Source organism: Brachycentrus maculatus, unplaced genomic scaffold, assembly GCF_059751285.1.
Source record: "Brachycentrus maculatus isolate JH-2025_06_01 unplaced genomic scaffold, ASM5975128v1 h1tg000303l, whole genome shotgun sequence".
In the NCBI taxonomy this organism is placed as follows: Eukaryota; Metazoa; Arthropoda; class Insecta; order Trichoptera; family Brachycentridae; genus Brachycentrus; species Brachycentrus maculatus.
The window spans coordinates 1317868-1345066 of NW_028281053.1; the positions used below are offsets into that span (position 1 = coordinate 1317868).

The window sequence follows — 27199 nt, forward strand, 5'->3', positions numbered from 1 at the left end:
TAATTTAAGTGTGTGAGAGTCAAATGAGTGGTTAGTTTCCATGATATGATTTGCAAATTCCGAAAAATAATTACTTGTTGGACCACGACGATGTTCTCTAATTCTAATTCTTAGACTTCTCGCAGTTTGGCCAATATATTTTTTTTCACAGTCACCGCAAGAAATTTCATAAATACCGCTTCTATCTAATATGTTTATCTAATATCTATATATACACCTAAATATATTTTTATTCGTTAGTTTTAATTTGTACCAGAAGATGAAAGCAATTGTCGTTTTCGAAACTAGTCGTAAATAAAAATAAAACTCAATTCAGTGGATTATTCAAGTGTTTTTTGTGTTTATTCAAGTGTTTATTTTTTAATTTAATTAAAATAATCATGTCATTCCACAAAGTTAATGCCGAATCAATAAATAATATAATAAGTTTGCTCCCTAAAAACATTAAAAAAGAAGCATTAATGCTAAGGACATAATACTATATAACAACACACTATGGATTCAATATTTTATATCAATCAAAATTTGTCACTTAGCTCATTTTTTGTCTTATTCGTCTTTTCATATTTTCTAAATAAGATGCCACTAAATCCGAAAGATCTTTCCCTTTCTTCCTTTGCACATAAGAGGTATTTTTTTCTTCTAGCTTAAAACATGTTTCATTTTGATGTGTTGGAAACAGTGTGAGTCAATCAGGAACTTATCAGTATTTGCTCACATGAAACATGTATGACTAGATCGGCTGTCCAAACTCAAAACACAGTAAGGGACAATTTTTTTGTAGTATGTTTTTTTTGCATTTTTGGACTAAGTAGATTCTACTTAGTCCAAAAATGCAATAAAAACGTACTACAAAAATGTCCCTTACTGTGTTTTAAAATTGGACAGCCGAGATGTATGGATGTGAAGAAGGCGAGGAGTGTATGTCAGGACAGAAGAGTATGGCGTTCCATCGTTTTTGCCTACCCCTGTGGGGAAACAGCGTGATGGTAGTACATACTATACTACATAGTAGTAGTAGTAGCATAATAAGTAATCGATAATGTTGAGAAATAATCACGATAATTGAATTATTTTAAATCAAATCATATTATCTTCAAAATATTAATTTTTAGATCTTACGTCTAAATCTATCTTAATTAATATCAAAGATTATTTATAGTAGTAAGTATATACCTACTGTTTCGTGATAAATTCAATAATATAAAGGTTTCCTTTTAGTAATACCTACAAATACAGAGACATTATATTTTGATAACTCAACATATATGATGAAGTATATACATGTCTGGGTTTTACAGGGCTTATGACCTATCACAGGTTGGTTTAAAAAATCACTTTATACACTAGTAACATAAAACATTCTACCCATGATTGACGACCACACTATTTAAATTTATGGAACTTGTATATTATATTATTTATCACATAATTCACACGTCCTTTCATGTGTGAGTTCTCGGCAGCATCTATGTGTGATTTAAGTAAGCTTTTTTTCTGCTAATAGAGACATTTATTTCAAATGTATGCAAGATATTCCCGAATTATTTTGCATTCTGGGAGAATCTGAAAACGTTAAAAAATTATGAAGTTTAAAATTTTATCAGTTATTTTTGAACACATGAAGGAAAAGTGATGTCACCTTGCGCTTCAGGTACAAATCCAGGATAATATCAAATAAATATTAGAGTGAAAACTTATATTTAATCCTTTTGACCCTTCTGGGAATCGATCCCGGGACATCCAGCATAGTACCCGAATGCGGTGACTACAACACTTTGGAGATAAAACATATTATAGCTTTAGTCAAACCATGGGTTTTGTAAATAAAAATATTTTATGAAAAATTTTTTTTCCTAAAAAATATTTTATTATTAAAAGGATATTTGAACTTCCTGCTTCGTAAATATGGCCTGAAACCATGTATTATATGTATATTTATACAGTACATAGTAGTTTTCAGAATACAAATATATTTTTCATTCGTCGATACAGTGATTCAGCATGTCTAGAGACTGCATAATATCGAATTTTACAAAGAAATATTCCGTAAAAACAAACACATAAAAAAATAACTGAATAATTGTGATACAAGTAATCAGTGTGAAAATATTAACAAGGAAAAGTAAACATTTATTTTCTTTCATTTAACAAGGTACTAATGTCGTAGTCGTACAGGAGAAAGTGACCAACTAACAAAACGTAAAATGTTCAGGAGGGCAATTTAAGTCACTTTTGCTTGGCAAGGAAATAAATATCAATGCAGTTAGTCATTTTCAACCAGTCAATATATTATACTTCTAAGTTTATAATCCTTTAGGATTTTTTTCTGGGCAATATTAAGCTTGTAAGATATCAAATAGTCAATGATCACGTTTTTGTAAAAAATGCACTTGGTCACTTTCTCCTGTATGACTACGATATATGTGTATATAAAGAATAAAAGGTTTCCTCAAACCAACATAGATGGCTGTTGTGGATTCATATGTACTGTGTCACGAGATTCATCAATATATCTAGATGTTACAAATATTTGAGAAGAGTAAGTGTCAATCATGAGTAGAATTGGTGAATGTTACACGCGTTAGAGTGATCATTTATCCAGCCTACAACAGTTCATTAGCCCTGTAAATACTTATTTTTGTAAATAATAAGTATTTACACGGCAAATAATTTAAATATACACATATTATTTATTCTACTTTATCTGTGATTTGATGTCAAAATATGCATACAGACATTCAAACTAACAAAGCATAGAGAAATTCCAAAAAATATATTTGGTCATATCGTTCACTCCTTTTAACAACTTCATACATAAAAAAAAATTGATTTTTTGAGAGATCATTTTTCAAGTTTAATAACATAATAAAATGTATTAAAAATAAAAATCAAGCCACTTATTGAACTTTTTACCGTGCAACAGATCTTTTTAGGTAAAACCTGAATGTTTTTTCTCCATTTGAAAATAATGATATTTAGTATATTTAAAAAAATATATTAAACAATACCATTTCTTCAAAATGCAAAATCAACACTTTCTGCCCCGTAGCGGGTAAATATTTAGTTAATAATATGACGCTTTCGCTGGGATATAGTACATTTCCTGAGCATTCCGAAAACATTTTTGAAAACAAACTGAAAATTGATGATTTTTAACGTTCTTGAAAGGAGTGAGCGATGTATAAAATTATTTTATTTATTGTTTCGGCATTTACTTTGTGGTTAGACATGTTAAAATTATTAAGGAAACACTTGAGTTAAACTCAAGTGGTACAAAAACAAGTTTTTCCTTAATCATTTTATAAAAAATTAGATTAATAAAATATTTTATAACCTTTCACTCGTAAATTTCTACATATTGTCTACGAATATTTCATTAGATAAATGTTTCAATAGATTTATATTATCCACTGACACTTCGTGATGGAATTGCATTTTTAATTTATTATTAGATTAAAACCAATATTTTTAGCTTTTCAACTTTTTTATTTGACCAGCGACCGGGTTTCGTCGTTACCGACATCATCAGACTGGATGATGTCGGTAACGACGAAACCCGGTCGCTGGTCAAATAAAAAAGTGGAAAAGCTAGAAATATTGGTTTTAATCTAATAATAAATTATAAATGTTTCAATTTGAGACGAAGTATTTTTCGTTTTTATACGAAAGAAGAATCACTGGTCTAACCCATAGTTTGGGAAACCATAATCTAGTTAGTGTCTTGATCGAATAAATAATATTTTATTATATCTCGTGTCCATCTTTGACTCTTTTGAAACAGCAATAAAAATATTTTTGACGATAATACAGTATTTTTTTAAAATAACCTGCCCAAAAAGAGTCAAATATAATAGTCTGAGGCGAATCCGGATATTAAATCTCGAACTGGTTGTATTTATATAGAGTTTAATATCAGATACCGTTCGGAAATATTTGAATATTGACAGAAAAAATATTTATTTGAAAAGTTTAATATCTGAAATCACATTTTAAACATTTCTCTTCATTTCGTGTTTACTCAAATTTATCCGGAATCAACTGAAACGTGTATAATGTGAGTTGGATGGGCCAAAATCGAGGGGCTTAAAATATAACTGAATGTTATTGGAAAATAAATAATAAAAATAAACATTTTATCTAAAATTTGCCTTTTGCGTTGTGATTAAATTTTTTTTAAATTAATTAATTTATTACTTTTTACAATACATAATTAGGTTTATAAAAATATAATGAATATATATATATAATATATATATATATATATATATATATATATATATATATATATATATATATATATATATATATATATATATATATATATATATATATATATATATATATATATATATATATATATATATATATATATATATATATATATATATATATATATATATATATATATATATATATTGGGTTGATGCAAAAGTTTTGACCGTTTTTTACATTTTTTTATTTTTTTAATTTTTTTTATGTAAGTTATTTATTTAATAAATTATATAATTTCCATCAGTTCTCATAACCTTCTCCCATCTTTCTATCAACTTATTAATACCAGTAGTAAACAATTCCGTGGATTTTGATGCGAAAAATTAAGTAAGGGATGTTTTTACCTGCTCTATTGTATAATTTTTTTCATCATTTAAATTTTTTTGCAGTGACCGGAGTAAATGAAATTCAGAAAGAGCAATATCTGAAAAATACGGTGGATGCTTGATAACATCCCAATTTAACTCATTTAGCTTGTGTTGGGTCATCATAGCCACATATGGTCGCGCGTTGTCGTGATGAAACACTGCCCCTTTTCTGTTTACCAATTCTGGTCTATCCTTTTGAAGGTCCATGTTCAATTTGGATAATTGCTGACAATATCGTTCTGCTGTACTTGTCTTATCATGTTCTAAGAGTTCAAAATACACAATACCGTTATTATTCCACCAAACACAAAGTATAACCTTTTTTTATGGATTTCGGCCTTCGAAGTTGTTAATGGGGCTTGTCCAGGAATAGCCCAATGTCTTTTTCTTGTCACGTAGTTGTACACGACCCATTTCTCATCTCCCGTCACCAAACGATGCAAAAAAGGTTCATGTTTTTGTCTCGCACTCAAAACAACGCACGTTGAAACACGATCCAATAAATTGGCAGCCGACAATTGATGAGGTATCCAAATGTCGTACCGCGAAACCATTTCCATACGCTTCAAATTTCTTAATACGGTTGTTTGGTTGACTCCCATCATTGACACAATCTCCCTGATGGTTAGACGTGGATTGGTGTCAATTATGACTTTTAACTTGTCGTCATCAGACTTCAATGGCCGCTCGGTATGTGGTTTATCAATGAGTGAAAAATATCCAGATCGGAATTTTGTAAACCATCTTCGTACCTGTCGAACTTTGATGACATCTGCTCCAAACACTTCACAAATGTTTTTGGCTGCCACACTCGCGGTATTGTCTTTACGGAATTCATAAAGTAAACAATGACGTAAATGCACTTTATCGAGCGACATTTTGAAAAAATACAAGGGGTCATAACTGTACTCTGGCTAGGCCAAAACTGAATAGAAAGTAGAGGGAAAGCATCCTTTATACAATGAAATCATAAAAAAAGAAGATTCTATTCATAATTTGTGAAAATTTTTTTTTTACCTGGGATCATAAAAAACGGTCATTACTTTTGCATCAACCCAATATATATATATATATATATATATATATATATATATATATATATATATATATATATATATATATATATATATATATATATATATATATATATATATATATATATATATATATATATATATATATATATATATATATATATATATATATATATATATATATATATATATATATATATATATATATATATATATATATATATATATATATATATATATATATATATATACATATATATTTATATATTATAAAATATATGCGATAATAAAACAAAATGTTACATATCCCTGATAAGATGAGAATAACGACATGAATCCCATGTCCTAAAATGAAAAATAGAAATTACTCATCAGGAATATTATATATATGACTTATGTATGTAATTTGTTTTAAGCAAATAAATAAATAAACGCATTTTATTATAATAACTAGCCAAACTCGGTCAGGAATTGAATTGGGAAAAAATTCCCAAATCATGAAAATGAATAAATTAATTCTCTATTCGTGTAAACCACTGCATTGGCCCTGCTGAATGTCTTCTTTTACATGTCTATCAGTTCTGGAACATTGTGTTTCTTGTTTAACATATATCCGCAGTAAAAGTGTAAAGTTCGGTAAGTCATAGGCCATAAATCATGTTTACTTTCGTTTAAATCCTCCGCGATATATCCCTTTTGCTCACAGACTTGACATAAAATTTGTCTTGTGATTGGCCGTGAAGAGAAATTTACATATTTATATTAATGTGAAGTTCGCGCGGAGTATTGCGGTAAAAGGGACCTTTTTTCCATTAGAAAATAAATCCGTCAGCGTTCTAAAGATTCCAATAGGAATGGTAGATATAAATCGATATTTTCAAATATCGATTTATCGAAATTTTATTAAATTTTTTGCTTTTATTTTTAAGATTTTCTCGTTGGCGAATTATTGATATGAAAAAATCATAAAACACCATATTATTTAGTTAATAATTTTTAAATTTTATTTTCTTATATTTCATCATACACGCAATTACAAATTGCAATACTGAGCCCTCACTGAGTTTTCCTGTGCCGAGGGGACATTTTAAATAATAATATTTTTATATATTATTTATATTTGCAGCACTAACTTTGTGATTTTCTATTTTCTAATTAAGGTAGACATTATAATTAAGTTATAATAAAATATTTATAGTGATTTTAAAATCATTTTTTTTTCTTCATTTGTAAATTTATAAAATTAAATTAATTACTTTACTAACTAACCATCACGCCCCTTGTCTGCAGGGGTAGGTGTAGAGAATAGAACGCTACACGAATCTGTCTTTCCAAACTATTTTATTTTTATTTTTTAAAATTGTTTCACGTTTTGCTGCTTTGAATGTTGTGTTACGATGGTTTGGGCAAGTGAATCGAATGAGTGAAATGAATGAACAGTAAAACAAATTTATAAGAGGAACGTGGTTGGTAATAGAAGCAGAGGAAGACCAAGTAAAACTTGGTTAATTGTTTATTTGATTAGAAATTACTCGGAAATATAATGTTTATTTTTCTTAAACAGAAGTAACCAAAACATTAAAAACAAGTGAAAACAATAATAAAATAATAATGAAAAAATCGGAATTAAGTTCATTTTGTCTCAATTACCTCATTTTCTAAAAACCATTATCTTTTAAGTGCTCTTAGCATACATTTTATATAAGTAAATATATATTTACGTTAAGCGTTTTGAGGAAAACCACATTTTTGTCGGGTAACCATCTGGATTTTGTCAAAATTTTCGTTGAATTAACTCTCCTTCGCACAAATTTAGTCGCTCATTGCAAAAAATGCCCAAAACACAATATGGCTAATTTAAAGAATTTAAGAATTTACCTTCCGGCAAAGCACACATATCACAGTAAGCACACTTTATGATTACGTACGTAGAACTTCAAGATTCAAAATACAAAAATAAATCAAATAAAACCAAATACAACACATTCCTCTTTTGATCAAAAAATTTCAAATATATAGAAATAAAGTTGCACAAATCGCTTCTATTATCCTTAAAATCATGAAAAAATAAACTTAATATAAAAGTTTTATTTTTTGATATCTCATCAAAGATGAAGACAGAATGTGGAAGTCTGGGCATTTACGAGGCTGACGACCGTCATAGGCTGGTTTAAGTGATCACTTTACACACGTGTAACATTCACCAATTCTACCCATTATTGACAACCACACTACTCAAATTCTTGTAAGTTCTATATATATGAACCAATTTTGAAACATTGTTCTTGAATCACTAGAACTCCACTAGAGACATCTATTGGTGAGATGAAAAGAAGCTTTTTGTTGAGCCGGAAAATATCATTTTCATTTTTATTATTTAAGCTTAAAATTTGACCAGATAATTTATTTACAAGATTTTGAGTGTGTCCAAATACTTTTTCACAAATTCTGGACTATCTCCAATTACAGGAGTTATTTTCATATTATTTTTTGACATCTCATCAAAGATGAAGAAAAATATGGAAGTCTGGGCATTAAAAGATTTTGTGAACAAGTGTTTGGACACACTCAAAATGTTGTAAACATAAAAGAGCTATTCAAAAACGATTCAGAAAAAAACAATAGTTTGATCAGTTCTTCCATTAAATGATGTTCTTACTTTAGGTGTGATGTGATGGTTTGGACATGTGGAACGAATGAGCGAGGAATGAACAGTAAAACATATTTATGATGCGAATGTAGTTGGAAAAAGGGAAAAAGGAAAAACGAGGAAAAGTTGTCAGGATCAAGTGTTTAAAATATTTGGGCGTGGTCAAGTCAGGAGCCAGAATATATTATTTTGAGAAATAGAAAGACTTAGTTTTTTGATCCACTCACATTTTTATTAACAACCAGCTAGTTTCAGCAACAGCCGTTTGCCCTCTTCAGGGTTTAATTTATGACTTATAAATTCAAAAAGTCATAAATTAAACCCTGGAAAGGGCAACAGGTTGTTGCGGAAACCAGTAGGTTGTTAATAAAAATGTAATTGGATCAAAAAACAAAGTCTTTTTATTTCTCACAATAATATATAAGTATGATCCACAAAGTTAATGCTTTCAATATTCAAAACATAATCTGCGGAATATTTATGAAGAGAATGAATGAGAATTGAAAGAAATGGAAAGACAGAATGGTTCGGGGTTGAATATTAGTCGAATAATTTAGAAATATTAGTCGTATGGGAAAAACCTTAGCTCGACCAAGTATTTAAAATACTTAAATGCGGTCAGTTCAGGAGTCGAAATAATGAGCAGGTTGAGAAGTCGTATGAATTTGGAAAAAGCGAAGATTGTTTGAATGACAGAATGGTTCGGCGTTCAATTCTCTTTAGTAAAAGTTATTTAAAAAAAAAAGATTTTTTGACTTATGTTTCTGTTGCATCAAATGACTCAATTCACATGTTTAGCTAGCCGAGGGGGTAGTTTTACGTGAGAAAAAATAAAGTACATTATACGAGACGTTTATAACGTATTCTGGGAAATGTGACAGAATGTGATACGTGTTCTAAAGATTTCTGCGAGATTGTATAATACAGTAGTAATACGATGGTATCATATTGTAATGTTGGGATTCGTTTGCACATTACATATTCAGTACATGATATATCGCTCACTCCTTTCAAGAACGTCATAAATAAAAAATAGACAATTTTCAGTTGTGCATGTTTTCGGAATGCCCAGAAAATCTTCTATATTCCAGCAAAAGAGGCATATTTTTAACTTAATATTTACCCGCTACAGGGCAGAAAGTGTTGTTTTTGCATTTTTAAGAAAATGTATTGTTAAGTTATTTTTTTAAATATACTAAATATTTTTTAAATGGAGAAAAAACCTTCAGGTTTTACCTTAAAAGAACTGTTGCACAGTTAAATGTTCAGTAAGTGGGTTGATATTTATTTTTAATACATTGTATTATATTTTTAAACTTTAAAAACGTTCTCCTGAAAAATCACGTTTTTTGATTTATGACGTTCTTGAAAGGAGTGAGCGATATATCGTAGTCGTACAGGAGAAAGTGACCAACTACCAAAACGTAAATGTTCAGGAGGGCCAATTAAGTCACTTTTGTTTGGCAAGAGAATAAACATCAATGCAGTTAGTCATTTTTACCAAGTCAATATATTATACTTCCAAGTTTAAAATCCTTTGGGATGTTTTCAGGGCAATATTAAGCTACTAAGATATCAAATAGTCAATGATCATGTTTTTGTAAAACAATGCACTTGGTCACTTTCTCCTGTATGACTACGATATGTTTCAAATTCTAAATTCAATAATAGATAAACGTTCCGCATTATATTTTAAATGGCAAAAAACCAACTTTAAATATTCATTTATAAAATTTTATTTGTTATTATTACTTTTCATTTTCTTCGTTCTGCCATTCGCCTTTAATCATTATTATTTTTAATTATTTTTCATTTTCACTTTTCGTCTTTTATCATAATTATTTCAATTTTAAAATCATCTTTCAATTCATTTCATGGTTTTTCTTATAATTGGCAAACAATGAAATGGAATTTTTGTCCGAGTTAGAATCGTTACAACCCTAATTAGTTTGCAATTAGTTGGTAAAGCAATAAAAAGTGTATCGTGATAAAATAATATTAAAAAATAGAAACAAAAAATAATAGTGGCTTATGGATAAAAAAAATATACTTACGTCTATATTTTATATTTGATGTTATACACGCACATACACATCACATGTATTCAAATGGTATTAGAAAGATGAAATACAGTCTTACATTTTGAAATTTTAGTATAGATCAAGAAAAATATGGAGGTCTGGTTATTTGCAGGGCTTATGCCTGTCATAGGCTGGTTAAGTGATCACTTTACGTATATTTCTAGCCTTTGATAAATTGAACAATTTGATATTATATTTTTGACATCTCATCAAAGATGAAGAAGAATATGGAAGTCTGGGCATTAACGGGGCTGACGACCGTCATAGGCTGGTTTAAGTGATCACTTAACACACGTGTAACATTCACCAATTCTACCCATTATTGACAACCACACTACTCAAATTCTTGGAAGTTCTATATATACATAAACCAATTCAGAAACATTGTTATTGAATCACTAGAACTTCACTAAAGATATCTATTGGTGAGATGAAAAGAAGCTTTTTATTGAGCAGAAACTCTTATATCAGCATGTGAGGTCCGAGTCCTGGATTATAATCACATACATGAGAAACGCCAGAAAATATCATTTTAATTTTTATTATTTTAGCTTATAATTTGACCAGATAATTTATTTACAAACATTTTGAGTGTGTTTAAATACTTTTTTTACAAATCTGGATTAACTCCTATAATTGGAGATAATTCAGATTTGTGAACAAGTATTTGGACACACTCAAAATGTTACTAACAATTTGACATCAAAATTTAAGCGAGAAAGAAATATATACAAAAAACTAACGAATACTATCTAAAAGAAACAGTTAACCGTTACTCACATTTTTATAGACACAGTCAATGTAACTATTTTTTTCGAACTACCATTTTGTCTTTCTTTACAGAACTCATTCACACGCACATAACTCACAAATTCCATCAATGTCTGTCACATACCAATCATCTTTTAACTCAATTTAATGCTTCCATTCAAACACATAAAAGAAAACTTATGGTCTCAGCAAAAGTACATTATTTCTTCGTTCATTCAATGTTTTATCAATCTATCATGAACAATTTATTTTCGGAGGATTACAGCTAATTGAAACTGAAAGTATTACTCGGCCCTTTATAATTTATGCGAAATTTAATATTTTACAATACATTGAAACGATAAATTTCCTTCATTATAATTAACGTCAGAGATAATTGAATTATGATCAGGACACTGAAACTTAAGTAACTACCTAAATAAATATGTATATATATATATATATATATATATATATATGTGTGTATATATATATATATATATATATATATATATATATATATATATATATATATATATATATATATGTGTTTATATATATATATATACACACACACACATATATATATATATATATATATATATATATATATATATATATATATATATATATATATATATATATATATACCTGGGACATTTAGTTTAGGTTATGATATGTATGACTAAGAAAGTATATGAGGTGATTGTGAGCCGGAGTGTATGTGAGGACTGAAAAGTATGGTGTTCCAACCTCTCTGCCTACCCCTGCGGAGAAACGGCCTGATGGTAGTAGAATAAGTAGTATTTATAAAATTAAAGTATACATTCAAAACTCGACGGCAGTAATTTAAGACTGTCTTTACAAATAAAGTTCTATAAAAATCTTTTAAAACTAACATTTTATAATTATAAATAAACAAAAAATATCAAGTTCAAATGAATTTATTTTTATTTACAGAATTCGACAGACTTTAGACGTAGGCTGATCGACACTAGAAGAAAAGTGGTAAGCTATTTTAACTTCTTCTTTTAAAACGATAAAACACTTTGTTATTTTTAAAATGATTAAAATTATGCCAGCAAAACGGTTGTGTGGAGTTTTGTTGATGAACATTTCATAAATAACACATTTTATATTCCCGTTCAACCATACATGTCCAAAAATGTAAAACGAACATTTAAAAAAAAAGTTTTATAGCAATTTCGCCGTCCGCCTCCGTAGTGTGATGGTCAGCACGCTCGGCTACCGTTCTGGAGGTCCCGGGTTCGATTCCCAAGGGTGGGTAAAATAAATTTAAGTGATTTTTTCATTGTAATATTTATTCAAAATTACCATGGACTGGTACCTGAAGCGGAGGGCTGATCACCTTTCCTTCATGTATAAACGATCAAGATAACACTGCGTTTATATGACACAGTGCCCTATGCACCAGTGGGGTGCGGATATATATTTTATGTATGCATTATATTAACAATTTCTGTATTATTCTTGATTTTGTTGTTATATTTGTAAGTTGTCTAAAAAAATCCTTTTTTGCAAAAGGATTTAAAAAAAGCCTATTATGTGCAAAGACTTATAGCAAAGTTAGTTTATATCCATCAATCAAGACCCGTCACATAGCTCATTTATTTGTCTTATTCGTCTTGTCACATTTTTCAAATATGACAACACTAAATCCGATAGATCCTTATGTCCGATAGGACGTAAGGATCTATCGTTGACAAAAAATGATAAGGCAATGACCTCATCAATTTTTGTCAACTGAATCCTCTTTTGCACAACCTGTTTCCAATTTAAATCTCTCCCTTTCGAAAATTGGACATACGCACACTAAATGAGAGACATCTGTGATAACGCGTCATCACATTCACAAGCAGAATCTTGTTTAGTTGCAAAACAGAAGAGAAAAAATTATAGTCAATGCAAAGTTATTTTTTTAATGAAAATTCAAATTTGTATAGTCGGGAAGAAAATTATCATAAATTTTCCCTGTTCTGCTTCTAAATATCGACTATTCCAAATATATTACATTTGCTTGAATGGTTTTCGCAGATAATTTGTGGCACATTTTAATAACTTAAAATTAAAAAAAATATTTTAACCACTTTTTTATTGGTACACTTTATCCAACCGGTTTCGATAAGAACCTTGTCATCATCAGGGTGTATGTACTAAATTTTAAAAACATTGTTTTCGGTAAGGGAATGGTAATTAATTATGAGTATTTCAATGCTTTTAAAATTTAGTACATAAACCCTGATGATGACAAGGTTCTAGTCGAAACCGGTAGGATAAAGTGCACCAATAAAAAAAGTGGTTAAAACAAAGTTGTTTAATTTTATAAAGTATAAAACAATTTCTCTCGTATCAATTTCTTAGCAAAACTAAGAGGAAATCGATTATCCCCCGTGTTGTATTTTTTATTATTCTTGATTATGAAAATTGATAATGTCGAACAATTTTTGAATATCCGATAGTGGATGGCCCCATCTCTATAATACGCTAAGGTAATGACGGCACGGCTAATTATGGCGGGAAAGTGAAAATGATACGCCATCTTGATTTAAAACGTCAAATGACAGGACTGTTTAAAGGTAACGTTTTTAATCACTTTTGAGATTGGGGTTTTTAATGAAAACAGTAGATATAATTTAAATTGAAATGATAATGAATATTTTAACGACGAATCGAGTATTTGTCCTATTAATGGTTTTTAATTTTCTTAAATCATTATTGTTATATGGTGGAATTGTTAAACATTTCTTGAATGTTTTTCGCAGATACTTTGTGGCACATTTTATAAACTCATAAAATAAAACATCTTAGTTTTAATCACTTTTTTATTGGTATATTTTGTCCGGCTCCGTGGTGTAATGATCAGCGTATTTAGCTTCCGTGCTGTAGGTCCCGGGTTCGATTCCCAGGGGGGGATGAAAATAAATATTAGTGTTTACACTGTAATATTTATTTAATATTAAACTGGACTGGTTCCTGAAGCGTAAGAGTGATCACCTTGCCTTCATGTTAGAAATGATCAAGATAACACTGCGTCGATTCGATGCAGTGCCCTATGCACCATTGGGTGCGGATAAGGGTTATAAGTTAAGTTAATAATAATATTTTATCCAACCGGTTTCGACAAGAACCTTGTCATCATCAGGGTTTATGAACTAAATTCTAAAACATTGAAATACTTAAGGTTTTCAAACTCACCATAGATGGCTCCCGTCAACGCAAACTTAAAGCGTGATGAGATTTATGATATCTGTAAAAACACCTCCTGTAAAAGTGGAGAAAACCCAATTATTTTCAAACATTTCGAGTTGTGAATAAACATAACTGGTCAGATTATAAATTACATGCAATTTTAAAATCATGTTTTCACGCGTTTTCCAGTATGCAAAAATAATCCAGGGTTCGGATCTTGCATACAAATAAAAAGGTCTCTACTAAATAAAAGATTTCTTAATCCAACATAGATGGCTGTAGTAAACTCATTTCTACTATGTCATGAGATCGATCAATATATCTAGGAGTTTTAAAATTTTGAGCAGTGTAGTCGTCAATCATGGGTAGAATGGTCAATGTAACAGGTGCGTAAATTGATCAATTAGCGAGCTTATGACAGGTCATAAGCTCTTTAAATACCTACAATTCTTTTTTCATTTTCGTCTATGTCGAGACGCCTAAATGTGGATCGTGATTCATCAAATGAGTTAATAGCAAATCGGGATTTCCGCTAACGGAAGTGCCGTAAATGAGGATTCCGTAAATCGAAGTACGTACCTTCGAGTGTTACGTATCACATTCGAGATAGCACATCACGTGTCAATATTGACCCCCTTTATATTTGATCCCCTTATCGGCAGTTTCTGTGCCAATGAACACAGATTCTTTCAACGCTATCACCCGAAATCATGCAAATGAATGAAATAAAAATACACTATTCAAAAGAATTTCAATCCTGAAACAGCCCTCAAATATTCATTCACACGTAAGAAAACCCCTTCCTTATTTAAGTACAGGAATGGTCATATTAAAGTTGCCACAAAATTTAAATACATTATACATTAAACAATTGTTTTATTTAAAAGTAGTTAAGTGGTAAGGTTGAAGTGTTCACTTTACACACGTGTGACGTTCACCAATTCCACCCATGATTAACAACCACTTAAAAAAATATTTATTGATTTATTATTTTAAAATTAAAATGTAACTTGGTTTTAAAGTCCCCGTAAATTATATTTATAGTGATTTTAAAACAAAGTATTGAAAATATAAAATAAATGGAAAATCACAAAGTTAGTGCTTCAAATATAAATTAGATTTTTTTCCACAATACTTAATGCAATTCTGAATTTTTTTTTACAATATTATATTTCTTTTGATGAACGCCTCACTAAGCATAGCCCGTAACGAGACGTTCATTTACATTATTTAAAAAAAAATTATACATACATATTTACATATATTTATATATATATACACATATATATATATATATATATATATATATATATATATATATATATATATATATATATATATATATAATATATATATATATATATATATATATATATATATATATATATATATATATATATATATATATATATATATATATATATATATATATATTTATAAAAAAATATAAATATACAAATATATATATATATATATATATATATATATATATATATATATATATATATATATATATATATATATATATATATATAAACATTAATATATAATTTGTGAACAAGTATTTACAAAAAATGGACCCACTCAAAATATTGTATCCCACATTTACACATTTTTTACTGTCAACGAACCCGCACTGATGACCCAAATCGACGAGAGTGCTCCGTTGTATGGCGACCTGACGATTCGATACAATCGATAATTGTCACATAATTGTAATCATATCACGTCGGGAAAATCAATTCCTCTACTCTAATTTCAATCACTGACGAGCTGTCGAAAAGAGGAAATAATTTAACGTTGATTGTACGAGTATGTCACGTTGAAAATATAATTTTATCGGTAATTTGGAATAAATTTTGATAAAAACTTATTATTAAATCATTCGTCCGGTTTCCGCACATTTTGACATATTTAACTTGTTTTTTTTTTAAGTTTGATAACTTAATTGTTGTACCAAATAAGTGACATGTAAAAATACTTTCCTTTTCAAACGCCACGTTGCGTCAAAATTTCGAAGCAATCACCAAATACCTGTTTAGATATACTTTACGATGACTACAGAAATACAGAAAAGATTTATTTTTCCACATATCGCTTACTCCTTTCAACAACGATATATTAAAAAATCGTCAATTTTGAGTTGTGCATATTTTCGAAATGCCCAGATAATGTACTATATCCCAGCAAAAGCGGCATATTTTTAACTTAATTTTTACCCGCTACAAGGCAGAAAGTGATGTTTTAGCATTTTGAAGAATGTGTATTGTTTAATTATTTTTTTAAATTTACTAAATATTTTTCAAATGGAGAAAAAACATTCAGGTTTACCTAAAAAGATCTGTTGCACAGTTAAAAGTTCAATAAGTGGCTTGATATTTATTTTTAATACATTTCATTATATTTTTAAACTTTGAAAACCATCTCTTGTTGAAAGGAGTGAGCGATATGTAAGTCCGAACACGCGTTATTACGTATGCAAAATACGGTGAGACCGATTTATCGATGAATTGAACAAACATAACACGGAAACGTGACCATTATTTTGCCGGTGGCATGTCCTATCCACAAACCCACACAAAATGAATAGTTGAGTATGAATATGACGTCACGCGGTACAGTACAGCCTCAAATTTTGTTTACAAAACGATCGATAAGGTGTTGAATTCTTTATACGTTTTCTCCTTTATACTTGGTTAAGAGAACCTATTTGCGGATTATTTTCGAGGCACGATTTTCATTTCGGGGTTATTTTGTTGTTTCTGAATTTATGATGGAGTCATTTAACAAGGTTTATTCATATGGCTCCAGTTGTAGAGCATTATATTTTATCTGTTTTGTATAGATTATTAATAATAATTTGAATAAATATATTAATGAAAATTGGCGTAAATAGACACCTGTTTAAATAAAGAGATATTATTTTTGTAATGTTTTTCGCAGATACTTTGTGGTACATTTTATAAACTGTATAAAATAAAACAACTTTTTTTTAACCACTTTTTGTTGGTACACTTTTTCCAACCGGTTTCAACAAGAACCTTGTCATCATCAGGATATTATACAATGATATGCCTTAGCGAAACGAAACGCTAAGAAACACTTTTTACATATTTGAATTTAGTCACTATTAAATGTTTTTCACTTTAAATTGGACACTTAACAATCAAATTGGACGTTTTATAAAACAAATTGGACGTAATATTGTATTTTGTATAAAAAATCATAAAAATATACATATTCAAAATAGTAGTCGTGATTCAAAGTAGGATTGAAAACTTGTCTGAAAACTTACGTGTAAACGTGTAAAAGTAAAATAAATATTAGTGATTTTTTCACTATAATATTTATTCAAAATTACCATGGACTGGTACCTGAAGCGGAAAGCTGATCACCTTTCCTTCTTGTATAAACGATCGAGATAACACTGCGTTTATATGACAGTGCCCTATGCACCATTTGGGTGCGGATAAGGGTTTTATATATATATATATATATATATATATATATATATATATATATATATATATATATATATATATATATATATATATATATATATATATATATATATATATATATATATATATATATATATATATATATATATATATATATATATATATATATATATATATATATATATATATATATATATATATATATATATATATATATATATATATATATATATATATATATATATATATAATAATTACCCTATCATTTCAATTATATTTACCACACAGTTTGTGAAACGAACTCCTTTCCTAGCAGCACGATCTATTAGTGGGGTAACTCGTCATTTATATAAATTTTAAAATATGTAAAAAGTGAATTTTTACCATAAAAAGTTAAAAAACGCTGCAAAAAATGCGAAATGTACGGTGATAATGAGAATGCTATGAGTGAACGAAGTACCCAGGAGTTGTTTGCTCGATTCCGTTCTGGAGATTTCGATGTATGTTTCTTCGAATATATCTATTAATTATTCTTTTTCGAGTTTCAGTGGCTTTTGCATGCTTCTAGTCCGCTTATTAGAATATACATGTAAACAAAATAGAAAGCACGCATTTCAAATACATACAAATCGCTCATGCCTTTCAAGAACGTCATGAATCAAAAATCGTCAATTTTCAGTTGTGCATGTTTTCGGAATGCCTATAAACTGTACTATATCCCAAAAAAAGAGGCATATTTTTAACTAAACATTTACCCGCTACAGGACAGAAGTGTTGTTTTTGCATTTTGAAGCAAAGATATTGTTTAATTATTTTTTTAAAATACTAAATATTTTTCAAATGGAGAAAAAACCTTCAGGTTTTACCTAAAAAGATCTGTTGCACAGTAAAAAGTTCAATAAGTGGCTTGATATTTATTTTTAAAACATTGTATTAAATTTTAAAACTTTAAAAACATTCCACTGAAAAATCAAGTTTTTTTATTTATGACGTTCTTGAAAGGAGTGAGCGTATATGTTCAATTTACCTATGTTTTTGAAGCAATACACATTTGCATGTTATTTACTTAAGGAATACTGTTTTATGTTACACTAAATGTTTTAAAATAAGGGTTTTTATCCGAGGTGGAGGACTATAAGACCTCAAAATTATTTATTTTGAGTATCCCGCTGGACTGTGGAATTTCGCAGCCACAAGGATTACGAACTTTTCCCGTACTTCCCAGCAGTATCCAGCTTATTTTTATGTTACGAAAGCTCTAAAGTACACGTCTTCTTAACTAATTTATTTTGAAATCGTCTCGCCCCTTGAACACGTGTAAAATGACGTCAGAGAGGGTTTTTTTAAGTCCTTTCCTTGGCTTTTAAAATTTCTATGCAAGAATGGTAAGCGGTTTGAATGAAATCAGAAGTATGTAGCGCTTTAAATAATTTTTATGATAACTAATATAAGTTTCTTTTTACCGCTTCAACAGCTGATGCACGTGATCTTCTTCTTATTTTATGATAATATTTTGTATTATTATTTTATAATTTATTTTAATTTGTTAAATATATACGTAAGTACATATAAAAAAACATTTTTGGTTATTATTATTTTGCGAAGTCCTACCAAACCAAGCCACCTTATGTATCTTGTCGGTTGTAAGTTATTTTTACATTTTAACCCCTATCCGCACTACAATGGTGCATAGGGCACTGCATTTATAAACGCAGTGGTATCTTGATCGTTAACACACGAAGGAAAGGTGATCAGCCCTCCGCTTCAGGTACCAGTCCAGGGTAATATTGAATAAATATTAGAGTGACAAAATCACTTATATTTATTTGACCTCCCTTGGGAATCGAACCCGGGATCTCCAGAACGGTAGCCGAGCGTGCTGACCATTACATTACGGAGGTTGACTTATTTTTGTATATTTCAACATATGTTTTATAAATAGTATATTATTGTACATTCAGAAATAAGTATTCTTTTAAGTGAAGCCAGTTTCAGTTTTAAGTTATTAAAATATAATTTAATTTTTAATTTCCTTAGAAATTGCTTTTTTGGAAAATATTTTAATTTTTAAAGACTATTATTTGCATCCAATAGTGCATAGGGCATTGCATTGTGAATAAGTAGTGTTATTTTATCAGTCATGCGCTTCAGATAATATAATATCCAATAATGGTAATATCAAATAAATATGAATGTGAAAAATCACTTATATTTATTTTGACCCTTCTCGAAATCGAACCCAGGATCTGAAGCATGGTTGCTTAAAGTGCCAACCATTACATTGCTAACATAAAAATAATATTTTCAAATAATTCGGATAAGATTTTGTGAATAAATTATTACAAAAACATATTTATTTATTGTAAAACATATTACATGCGTATATAAGTCACATATCGTAGTCATACAGGAGAATGTGACCAACTCCCAAAAATAACGTAAAATGTTCAGGAGGGCCATTTAAGTCACTTTTGTTGTGCAAGAAAATAAACATCAACGTAGTTAGTCATTTTTACTCAATATATTATACTTCCAAGTTTAAAATTCTTTGGGATGTTTTCAGGGCAATATTAAGCTAGTAAGATAGCAAATAGTCAATGATCACGTTTTAGTTAAACAATGCACTTGGTCACTTTCTCCTGTATGACTACGATATATAATATTCCCCATGAGTAATTTCCATTTCGCATTTTGGGACGTGGGATTAAGGTTAACAAGCCTGAAACACAAGAAAGAAAGTAAGAAAAATGGTAAAAAAATATACAAAACATATAATATCTTCGTCTCTTTCTTTGTGTGACATGTCGGTGACGTCGACTATCACTTGAGAGTAATTGTCCTTGTCTTGGGCAGCTCTAAACAGCGTCTTGACGGTCCTGATCCCCGTCCAATCTCGTATATTCCGGAGCCAGGAGATCTGTCTTCTGCCCACACTTCGCCTTACGTGAAAAAAATATATCGTTGTCGTACAGAAGAAAGTGATCAAGTGCATTTTTCAAAAACGTGATCATTGACTATTTGATATCTTACTAGTTAATATAGCCCTGAAAAAAATCCTAAAGGATTTTAAACTTGAAGTATAATATATTGACAAATTTAGTCGCTTATTGCAATAAAATCCCAAAACACAATATGGCTAATTTAAAGAATTTAAGAATTTACCTCCCAGCAAAGCACACATATCACAGTAAGCACACTTTATGATAACGTACGTTTTTTTAAGATCCAAAATACAGAAATAAATCAAATAAAACCAAATAAAACACATTCCTCTTTTGGTCAAAAGAATTTCGATTATTATGCAATAAAGTTGCACAAATCGCTTCTATTATCCTTAAAATCATGAAAAAATAAACTAAACATAAAAGTCTTATTTTTGCCATCTCATCAAAGATGAGGAAAAATATGGAGGTCTGGGCATTTACGGGGCTGACGACCGTCATAGGCTGATTTAAGTGATCACTTTACACACGTGTAACATTCACCAATTCTACCCATTATTGACAACCACATTACTCAAATTCTTGGAAGTTCAATATATATTATACAAACCAATTTTTGAAACATTACTCTCGAATCACTAGAGCTTCACTAGAGACATCTATTGGTGAGATGTAAAGAAGCTTTTTATTAAGCAGAAACTCTTATATTAGCATGTGAGGTCCGAATCCTGGATTATAATCACACACATGAGTAACGCCAGAAAATACCATTTTCATTTTTATTATTTAAGCGTATAATTTGACCAGACAATTTATTTACAACATTTTGAGTGTGTCCAAATACTAGTTCACAACATCTGGATTATCTCTAATTACAGGAGTTATTTTTATATTATTTGATGAGATGTCAAAAAATAATATGAAAATAACTCCTGCAATTGGAGATAATCCAGATTTTGTGAACAAGTATTTGGACACACTCAAAATGTTGTAAATATTGACTTGTTAAAAATGACTAAATGCATCGATGCTTATTTCCTTGCCAAGCAAAAGTGACTTAAATGGACCTCCTGAACATTTAACGTCTTGTTAGTTGGTCACTTTCTCCTGTACGACTATGATATACCAAAAATAAAATAAAATTGTATTTCTATATCAAATACGTATTCCTTATTTCTTATTTCTGTCATATGTTTTTTTGCTTTCTTACTCGATTAAGGATTAATTTCGTTGAGTCAGAACGCGTATCACATATCACATTTTCATTATTTATTACCACACATGTGATGAATTAAATGAAAAGTGTTTGTTGGTTTTTCTACATTGTCTGATATTAATTAAGACAGACTTATCAATCTATCGATATTTTTTTCATATAACAAGTTGATCAGTCATGAGACATGAAATATTATCGATTTTTACCGGTTCAAATAAATTGGACATTTTGAGTAAGAATACATATCGCTCACTCCTTTCAACAACGTCAAATATCAAAAAACTTGATTTTTTAGGAGATCGTTTTTAAAGTTGAAGAATATAATAATGTAATATAATAAATATCAAGCCACTTATTGAACTTTTTACTGTGCGAAAGATCTTTTTCAGTAAAACCTGAAGGTTTTTTTTCTCCATTTGAAAAATATTTAGTATATTTAAAAAAATAATTAAACAACACATTTTCTTCAAAATGCAAAAACAACACTTTCTGCCCTGTAGCAGGTAAATATAAAGTTAAAAATATGCCTCTTTTGCTGGCATTCCAAAAACATGCATAGCTGAAAATTGACGTTTTTTGATATATGACGTTGTTGAAAGGAGTGAGCGATATATTGTTTGTGGAACTTTTTCACAGGCAAGTGAAATTTTCATGTAAAGATCAACTTATCACCGTATCGTTTCGATGCGGTGCCTTATGCACCATTTATGTGTCGGATAATATCAGAGAAAGAGTCAATATAAGTCACCATGACGAGGGGTTTATTAGTCAGCTAGGGGGTGATATTCTACAACATGCAATACGGTAGGGGTTGGGAACGTGTGAAATGATTTAATGGATTGAATTCATTAAGTTAACTGAACTGTAAAGTCGATTAAGAATTATTTAATGGAAAATACACCTCCTCGTATCTTCCCGCTCCAAACTAAGCTGCGATTCTTACGTAGTGGAGTGTTCAACTCACCCTGTGTTCAACTACCTTAGAAAAATATACAGAGTGGCGCAAAATTAATCACCTTATCGGAAAACCTTATAATTTTTGCAAATGGCGTTGTACGTTAAGGCTTATATTTCAAGTTTGTCTCAAGCGTTCAAATCAGAATACTTTCAGCCACGCACAGAGCTGGTCGTGTGCTCACGCTCAATTTTTGGTGTATATTGAAATTTTGTTTGTTTTTTAGAATACTCGTATACATGTAAAAAATATGTTAATATATTTTTTGAACTCCTTACCTTTCAATGCCTCTTTTCTTTTCAAAATTATAAAGTTACTTTGAAAAAAAACATGTTTTTCACTCAAAAACAATGTTTTAAGAAAAAAAATCATTTACGTAAAATGTTACCTGGATTTAGATATAATAAAGTTGCGCCTTAAAGTATTTGATATTTGTAAACAAGACAGCTGCAGTAAACAAATAAATTTAAGATGGGGCAAAATTAATTATAAAATTTTGTTTTTAAATAACTTTTTAATTGAATAAAATAAAATAATTTTGAGTTATGTAAATCTTTACTTGGCCCTTATATTTTTTTTAGTAAAAAATTGATATGCCAAGTGGCTGCCGCCAGTGTTGATACGAATTTGTGCCTGTTTTATCAACTTGTTTGTATACAGCAGCTGTCTAGTTCACAAATGTCAAATACTATTGACGTACAACGCGATTTGAAAAATATATATAAACTTCCGATAGGGTGATTAGTTTTGCGACACACTGTAGGTGCTTTTCACCTACAGTCTAATAATATTGGTAATATAATATAATATAATATGACAAAGGTGATCATCATACGCTTCGTAAAACGAGGAAAAAATATAATATTCGATCCGGAAACATGCGATATTCTTCTATTTTGTTCACTGAACCAACCAATTATTCATCTTATTTTATTCTCTGCATCATTTTCCTCATTGCTGAGGGTCGTGACGTGGGTCAACTAGAAATTTGATTGATTTAATTATCTTTTTACATATCACTCACTCCTTTTGAACAACGTCATTTATCAAAATTCGTCAATTTTTAGTTGCGCATGTTTTCGAAATGCCAATAAAATGTACTATATCCCAGCAAAAGCGGCATATTTTAAACTAAATAATTTACCCGCTACAGGTCAGAAAGTGTTGTTTTTGCATTTTGAAGAATATGTATTATTTCATCAATTTTTTAAATAAACTAAATATTCTTCAAATGGAAAAAAAACATTCAGGTTTTACCTAAAAAGATCTGTTGCGAAGTAAAAAGTTCAATAAGTGGCTTGATATTTATTTTTAATACATTTTATAATATTTTTTAACTTTAAAAACGATATTCTGAAAAATCAAGTTTATTGATATATGACGATGAAGGGCGACATGTGTGTATTCACATATGACATTAATGTTTCATCTTAAAGCAAAAACTCACCCTTATTTCCAACCCTTATCTAGTGAAAATCATTACATTCTCCGGAAAATTACTAGAACCATGTGTTCAAAACCAATAGCAAAATCAAATATTAATATGATTAGGCTGGATACAGGGGATGGGACCGGCTTAGTTGTTTTTTTTTTAGTATGGAGTATAAAATCGTAATGAGGTAAAATCTTAACAGGATTTGTGAAAAAGGTTTAGATAAATTAAGCCTTACACGGGTAATACATAATAAAGAAGGTAGGTACTTTAAATCTCTGTTAGGAGTTTTTTTTTAATTATATTTTAATATCAGCGTATTATAGAATGTGAAGGGGAGAATCACTATAAGACGTAAATAATAAAATGATGTAATTAAGGATTATAAAATAAATGAACACTCACACAATATATGCATATATATATATATATATATATATATATATATATATATATATATATATATATATATATATATATATATATATATATATATATATATATATATATATATATATATATATATATATATATATATATATATACATATATATATATATATATAGGTATATATATTGTATATATATATATATATATATATATATATATATATATATATATATATATATATATATATATATATATATATATATATATATATATATATATATATATATATATACATATATATATATATATAGGTATATATATTGTATATATATATATATATATATATATATATATATATATATATATATATATATATATATATATATATACATATATATATATATATATATATATATATATATATATATATATATATATATATATTTATATATATATATATATATATATATATATATATATATATATATATATATATATATATATATATATATATATATATGTATATATATATATATATATATATATATATATATATATATATATATATATATATATATATATATATATATATATATATAAATATATATATATATATATATATAATATATATATATATATATATATATATATATATATATATATATATATATATATATATATATATATATACACATATATATATATATATATATATATATATATATATATATATATATATATATATATATATATATATATATATATATATATATATATATATATATATATATATATATGTATAAGTCCTATGATATATCAAAGTAATAATAAAAGAGTAAGTCGCGGAAAAAATGCAATCATTAAATAATAAATAATCAGTTAACAATTATGTTGTTAGATTATTATAATGATTTTTCAGGAGATCGTTTTTAAAGTATAAGAATATAATAAAATGTATTAAAAATAAATATCAAGCCACTTATTAAACTTTGAACTGTGCAACAGATCTTTTTAGGTAAAACATGAACGTTTTTTCTCCATTTAAAAATATTAAGTTTATTAAAAAAAATTCACTTTCTGCCCTGTAGCGGGTAAATATTAAGTCAAAAATATGCAGCTTTTGCTGGGATATAGTACATTTTCTGGGCATTCCAAAAACATGCAAAACTGACAATTGACGATTTTTGATATATAACGTTGTTGAAAGAAGTGAGCGATTTGTAAACAAAGCTTTGGACACACTCTTGATTTATATGACGCCAATTAGACCTCGCACAGAGAAAAGTGATATTATTTTAACCACATATTAGTAATGCGTGTAGTGGTTGCTTATCCTTTTCTCGGCAAATTCGAGCGTAACCCTTTCCTTTCACTTTTATTGGGGTGGACAGCCAAAGCCTTTCACATTGCCGGCCGTGAAATCGCCCACAAAGAGAAAATACCCACGGTAAGTGTTGTGGAATGGGATCTAAGAAAAGCATCGTACGAAAACGGACCGGGGCCATTTTTCATTCGCCAAAATATTTTAACGTTTCGCTTAAAAAAAAGTCGCATTCTAATGGAAATGTATCGGTATTATTTGACATATTATTCAACAGCAATGCTTATTTGACAATTTTTTTAATGTGATTTTCGATAAATATTTTATTATTCGCTAAACATAATTATTTCCGCCCCCTTGGTAAAGTGGTTAGTACGTGTAATCATGATTGAGGTACTAATTTTGATTCCCAAGCGGTTTCAAAATGAATATCAGTGATATTTTTTTCTTATAATTTACAGTTTTTACTGTTACCTCAAGTAAAGAATTGATCAAGTTAATTTATAGTAATTAACGATGAAGATTCAGCGTCGAAATGATGCAGTGTCTTATGGACCATTGGGGTGGATAAATCAAAATTAGGAAGTTTGTTTTAATGATTTTTTATTATATTGTTTTTCTACTGATCAATCAATGCAGCAAAGTATAAAATTGAAAATATCATGAAATATTTTATATAAATTTAATACATTGAACATTTTATGTAAAAATCGCGAAATTGACCCGGATTTCAAATAAATAATATAATTAACAATATGTATAACTGACTTTATCTTTATCGTGAAATGGAACTGAATTGAATGAAAATAATATATTGTTCATAACAATATAAAGTTAGTTTTATTGTTATTTATATTATTTTTATGTAAATTTTTCTCTGTATTTATTTTATATAAAATATCAAACATATTTTAAATTTTGTACTTTTCTGGATTCATTCTTCAGTAAAAACAATAATACAATGAATCACAAAAAAAAACTAATAAACCATCTCGCCGCTTCCTCGCAGGGGTAGGGAGAGAGAATCGAACGCCACACCACTGTCTTTGCAAACATTCTTCGCCTCTTCCACATTCATGCATCTCCTCCTCAATACGACTCCTGACCCGGCCGC

The 27199-nt window shown here is 28.6% G+C and overlaps 1 protein-coding gene across 4 annotated transcripts in view; it reads left to right on the forward strand.

Moving 5' to 3' along the window:
* LOC148304829 (diuretic hormone 45-like) overlaps positions 1-27199 on the forward strand; it is a 171463-nt gene that overhangs the window by 41035 nt on the left and 103229 nt on the right. For all 4 annotated transcript variants that reach the window (XM_088267690.1, XM_088267688.1, XM_088267689.1 and 1 more), the window contains exon 2: positions 12119-12166. The gene's annotated coding sequence lies outside the window, so the exon portion shown is untranslated. The remainder of the gene's footprint in view (positions 1-12118; positions 12167-27199) is intronic.